The 6,000-nt window shown below is 53.8% G+C and overlaps 1 pseudogene; it reads left to right on the top strand.

Annotated features, from left to right (window-relative positions):
* Positions 1-2,150: 2,150 nt before the first annotated feature.
* Positions 2,151-3,469, top strand: LOC138929973 (paraneoplastic antigen-like protein 5; annotated as a pseudogene).
* The last annotated feature ends 2,531 nt before the right edge of the window (positions 3,470-6,000 follow it).

The following is a 6,000-nucleotide window of genomic DNA, read 5'->3' as shown; positions in this document are numbered from 1 at the left end:
TGGTGATTGTAACCATGAAATTAGAAGACGCTTGCTCCTTGGAAGGAAAGTTATGACCAACCTAGACAGCATATTAAAAAGCAGAGACATTACTTTGCTAAGAAAGGTCCATCTAGTCAAGGCTATGGTTTTTCCAGAGGTCGTGTATGAATATGAGAGTTGGACTATAAAGAAAGCTGAGTGCCGGAGAATTGATGCTTTTGAACTGTGGTATTGGAGAAGACTCTTGCGAGTCCCTTGGACTGCAAGGAGATCCAACTAGTCCATCCTAAAGGAAATTAGTCCTGGGTGTTCATTGGAGGGATTGATGTTGAAGCTGAAACTCCAATACTTTGGCCACCTTATGTGGAGAGCTGAATCATTTGAAAAGTCCCTGATGCTGGGAAAGATTGAGGGCAGGAGGTGAAGGGGACGATGGAGGATGAGATGGTTGGATGGCAGCACCAACACAATGGACATGGGTTTGGGTGGACTCTGGGAATTGGTGATGGACAGGGAGGCCTAGTGTGCTGTGATTCATGTGGTCACAAAGAGTCATACAACTGAGTGACTGAACTGAACTGAACTGAATAATTGAGGGCTTCCCGATGGCTTAGCCAGTAAAGAATCCACCAGAGATGCAGGCAGACGTGGGTTCAATCCCTGGGTCGCAAGGCCGCCTGCAGAAGGAAAGGGCACCCCACTCCAGTATCCTTGCCTGAGAAATCCCATAGGCAGAGGAGCCTGGTGGACTATGGTCCATGGGGTCACAAGAGTCAGACACGATTAAGCACACACACTGCAGCAATAATCGTAGCTGCACTAGCGCTGAATACCAATTGAGCAGTTTTTTGTACCACTGTATCAGAGTGATTGTGAAGACTTCTGTGGACTTAGAATTGGCACAGCCTGAGCAGGACCTTGTGAGGCAGAACTTCGGCCTTGCCTGGAACAGATCCAGTGAAGCAGTGCTGACTGCTGGAGGGCAGGTCTCTTGCTGCCTGTGGGTAGAATTCTAGCATTTGCACTGCCACTGGATCCCTAACCAGTGTGCTGAATAGCTGTGAGATGGGAGAGTCCTCTGTAACCCTGGGAAAAAGCAGAAGGGGCAGGGTTGCCTGCCAAGGTTTACAGGGTCTGCAGGGTAGGGTCACACCTAGGGTCAGGGAAGTCTGTTCCTGCAGTGAGACACTGGAGACCCTTTTGGGGTCCCTTTCTGCCTCTGATTCTAACTTCCAGACAGCTGGAAACCATAGGAGACTGTTTTTAGCTCTTGATCCTTGCTGCCCACCCCTCATCTTCCCCCTCCCCCCAACAAAAGATACTTCTTTGGTTAGATGGTAGTGACATCACGTGTTGCTCCTTAACCTTACCTACCACATGACACCCTTCTGTGATGGAAACCCATGGCCCATTCTGTTCTCAGTATCCATGGCAACACCACAGCTTGTCACACATTCTCTTCACCCACCCAATTCATTGCCTTATGCAGAGCCCCAGTCATCTTTCTCATCTGTCAGGCATTTTCTGAGAAAGGAGGGAACTGGATCTCTTCGTTCTCAATCTTTGCCCCAGAGAAGTGGGTACCAGGTGCCCAGGGACTGCACAGCCCTGAGCCAGGGCATGGGCATGAGCACACACCCACACACAAACACACACACACACAGGCTTTGTCAGGCTCTGCCCCCAAACACACACACACACACACACACACACACACACACACACACCCCACCCCTCTTGCTTGGAGGGCTTTGTCAGGCCCCACCTCCTACCTCTGGCCTTTTCACCACAGGCACCTCCAGGACACACAGCAAAGTCCTGGGACTTTGAGGAGAAGCCAACAGGAAGTGGAGGTCAACAGGGAGGGGATGAGGCAGGGGAAGCTGGGCCTAAAGAAAACCCTCCATCAAATGACTGGGAAAGCCCTCGGAAGCAGGGGCTGAATCCCTGTGACCAGAAAAGGGAGTGGCGTAGTGGAGGGGTTTTGGTGGGGGTTGGGAGGGTGGGCATTAATGATGTTCTCACTCCATTTGCATTTTAGGCTGTGGAAAATGGAGACTATTCTGCCTTCATACTTGGCACTGACCCAAAATTCCTTGACTCCTGGTCACACTTTGTGAGCTGATTACTGCCCTTAGTATTAGACCAGTCCATAGAAAGTGGGAGCAATGGCTGTGACTCAGTTGGAGGATTGGTGCAGAGGAATGGACCTGTACTCTAGGAAGGCCTTGCTAATCGTGGGGATCCCCATGGAGTGTAGTGAGGTGGAAATTAAAGAGACCCTGAGGAGGGGCTTAGAGTCCCTCTTAACCTACAGGGTCCTGGGCACAATGTTCAGAAGGGAAGACCATGCTAAAGCAGGTTTTCCTTGAATTGACTGATACCATCAACTATGCTACAGTGCCCAGCTGGATCCTAGGAAATGGAGGTACCTGGGAAGTGGTGGTGAAACCCTGTAGCCCAGATTAGGAATTTATCAACAGACTGAAGTACTTCCTAAAAGATGAGGGCTGAAGAATGGTAGATGTGGCCAAAACACCGGGGTACAGCACTCACTCGGAGGGCACAGAGCCAGAGGGCATTGCTCAAGTCAGGCAACCAGTCTTACAGCCTCTGAAAGAAAGCCTGTGGTACTGAAAACTCAAGACATTTTTGGGAAACTCTCTCCCAGGCCCAGATGAAGAGAGCTTTGAAACCTGGCTAGACCAGGTGACTGAGATGATGCAGCTATGGCAGGTGCATGAGATAGAGAAGAGGTGGTGTTTGCTGGAGAGCTTATGTGGCCCTGCCCAGTCCATCATGTGGGTACTGAGGGCCAGCAGTGACTCTGTGACACTGGAGGAGTGCCTAGAGGCCCTGATGCAGATCTTTGGGGATAAAGAGGACCATAGAACCTCACAGTTTAAGTTATTCCAGACCTTCCAGGAGTCCGGAGAGAACATCTCTGTTTTTTTGGTATGGTTAGAGCCCCTGATTCAGAAAGCCAGGCAGCACAGCCCCTTGTCAGTGAGAAGCACAGACACAATTCTCCTGAAACACATCCTAGCTCGAGCCTCCATGACCACGGCCCTCCATGGCAAGCTCGAGCTACTGGATCAGTGAGAGTGTGCACCCACTTTCCTGCAGTTAATGAAGCTCATTCGAGATGAAGAGGAGTATGAAACCACCATGGCAGTAACCGAGGAGTACCAGAGTCAAGCAGAAAGGGTCTGCAGGGCATCAGAAGACAGTGTCCTGATCCCTCAGGTCATGGTATAGGCAAGGTCATTTGCTGAGAGCAACACTCAGACCATCCAGGAAGGGATCATCCCATTTCTGAAGTGCAGGTGGCTGTCCTCCAGCTGTGACACTGGGGAGGAAGGCCACAGCCAGGCATTATTTCCTAGGGCTGAGAACAAGCCTATGGCAAAGCCCAGGCCTCAGCTGGCAGCAGAAGAGTCAGAAAACAAGAGAGAGGCTGGAGCCATTGAGCCACCCTAGGCCTTAGGAAGGATAGGCTCAACACATCCAGGCACCCCTCTGCTAGCAGGCAACAGATAAAGTGTAACAGGGGGAAGAGACAGCCTACACAGGCAGCGAGGGCCTTGAGTGGGGCAGAGGGACAGGGCAGCCTGGCCCAGCCCCCTCAGCCTCTACCAGCTGGAAGGTGCTCCACCAACCAAGCCAAAATCAGTTCAGGGAGGTGCAGGAGACCCAAGCGGGGGGCCACATCATGTGCAGCAAAAAGGGGTGCCAGTGCCTCAGACAGAGACCCCAATATAGCAGAGGCTGAAGAAGGGCAGTCCACACAAACAGTGGGGGCCTTGAGTGGGGCAGAGGGGCAGGGAAGCCAGGCCCAGCCCCCTCAGCCTCTACCAGCTGGAAGGTGTTCCACTAACCAAGCCAAAGTCACTTCAGGGAGGCACAGGAGGCCCAAGTAGGGGACTGTCATGTGCAGCAAAAGGGGTGCCCATGCCTCAGACAGAGACCCCAACATAGCAGAGGCTGAAGAAGGTGTAATCGGGGGCTCTGGCATTGGCCCTAGCTTTTGGCCACCTGCAAATGCCGACCCTGTGGGCTCTGAGCTACTGATGCTGATGGGCCCCCCAGGGCACGTGGGGCCTAGAGGAGCCTCTCTGGAGGCCATCTCCACCACAAGGAGCAAGCACTGGCAAGGCAGAGCTGTGGGGCACACGGGAAATACTCCAGCAGGAAGACTGCAGGAACTAGCCTGTCTTCAGGATCATCTACACTTCCCTAGGGAGTCCCCAGGAAGGCAGCACCCTGGAGCCTTTCTGCAATTGAGGGCAGAGGACCCAGAGGCCCACGGCACCCAGCACCAGCCTACAAGCAGTCTTCCCCCACCCCAGCCCCTGTAGCCTGGAAGGGCTGTAGGGACAAGGACAGCAAAGACTGTGAGGAGATGATAAGGCCCTGGGTACCTGGTGGGCCAGTACTCCAAAACTGGCTTTGCTGTGAGTGAGTGTGCATGTAAACTTTTGTCCCAAAGGAGGAAAAGGAGAAGGAGGAGGAAAAGGGGAAGGAGGAGGAAGAGGAGGAGGGGGATGCAGGAAGAGGAGGAGGGAGATGGAGGAGAGGGAAGAAGAGGAGGAGAAGGATAATTCATTGGCAGGAGGGAGGGTTGTTTTGTTCTGCTTAAGTTTGAGCTTGGTCACTGGAGACCTGGAACTCGCCTGGGGAAGTACCACTCATCAGCTGTCAATGCTAAGGTCAGCCCCAAAGCCTGCTAACTGGGAACAGCCCTTAGTGGCCAGCCCAGCTTCGGTGAGGAGTGCCTGCAAACAACTGCTGCCCACACTGGCCAGAGAGACTTTAAGGGCCATGTCATGGTGCCTGGGCCTCCCCCTGCCCCTCCAGAGGGGACCCCTATTCAGTATCCCGTGGGGCAGGCTGCTCCTTGTCCTGGGAAGTCCAGATGTGTCCCTGTACGCCCCCTAGTGATCCAGGTTACAAGGAACTCCTCCCTGCCGCAGCCCCTCTCCCCTCCCCATCAACACACAACCCAAAGCAATCATCCACTTCCTCCCACCCCCTGCAGAGCCCTGAGGTGCCCATGAACCCAGGCCAGGTGTCCCCACCTACCCAGTCACTGACCCCTCAGCCTTGCCACATGCCCTGAGCTTCAGCACTAGCCAAGGCCCTACCTGCTGTGGTCCCAGGTCGTCAGCTCAGTGTGTGCTTTCCTGGTGCAGATTCGGGACTGGTTCTGTTTGGTCTCCTGGATATGTGCGTGTGTTCTTCTCTGAGCATTTCCCCCCACTGTGGGGCAGAGACACCCCAGCCCACTCCCAGGAAATGGTGGGAAGGAGGGGATGGATGAGGGCTTGGCCAGCGCCCACCCCAGGACCTTGGAAAGGAAGATCTGCATTGGGGCTGCAGAAGGGCTTTGGGAGGCCCCCCAGGACCTGTGCTCTGGTGGGCCACCCATGCTTCCTCAGGACTCGGTGTCCTGGGCTTGGTACAGCGTGCCCTGCTGTGTGACTGTACTGTGCCTGTCATAGGGCATGTGGGCCCAAGTGGGAGGGGCTGCCATGAGGGGATCAGGCATTGCCAGCACCCACCAACCTGGGAAGACACCACGTGTGAGGCCCTCGGGAAGGAGGAGTGTGGGAAGAGGGAGGGCCATCACGTCTGGGGAGGGAGGGCACCCTGTTAGGGACCCCGGGAGGTTGGGAGCCAAGACCGTGATCTTCAGTGGACAGTACAAGTTCTTCTCTGTGTTGTCATTCCCTGTCTTCAATAGTTTCAGTCAGTGTGGATGAGTGTGAATTCATAGATACAGTGGATGTGATGTTAGATATACTGGGTATGATGTCAGAGACGGTGATGTGTTGTCATTAACACAGTCGGTGTGATGTCATATATAGTGGATATGATTGCTTTTCAATAAAGTTTCCTGAAAATTTGAGCTGATTCTCATCTCTGATCTGGACAGTGGAGGGGAGGGGTGAAGGGGGTGGGGGGAGTGACAGTGGCCTGGTATCCTGAGTTGGTGCTGTGGTGCAGTCCTGGAAGTGT

Source organism: Ovis canadensis, chromosome X (genome assembly GCF_042477335.2).
Source record: "Ovis canadensis isolate MfBH-ARS-UI-01 breed Bighorn chromosome X, ARS-UI_OviCan_v2, whole genome shotgun sequence".
Taxonomy (NCBI): Eukaryota; Metazoa; Chordata; class Mammalia; order Artiodactyla; family Bovidae; genus Ovis; species Ovis canadensis.
The sequence above is the reverse complement of the archived record's forward strand: the minus strand, read 5'-3'. Positions and strand labels throughout refer to the sequence as shown.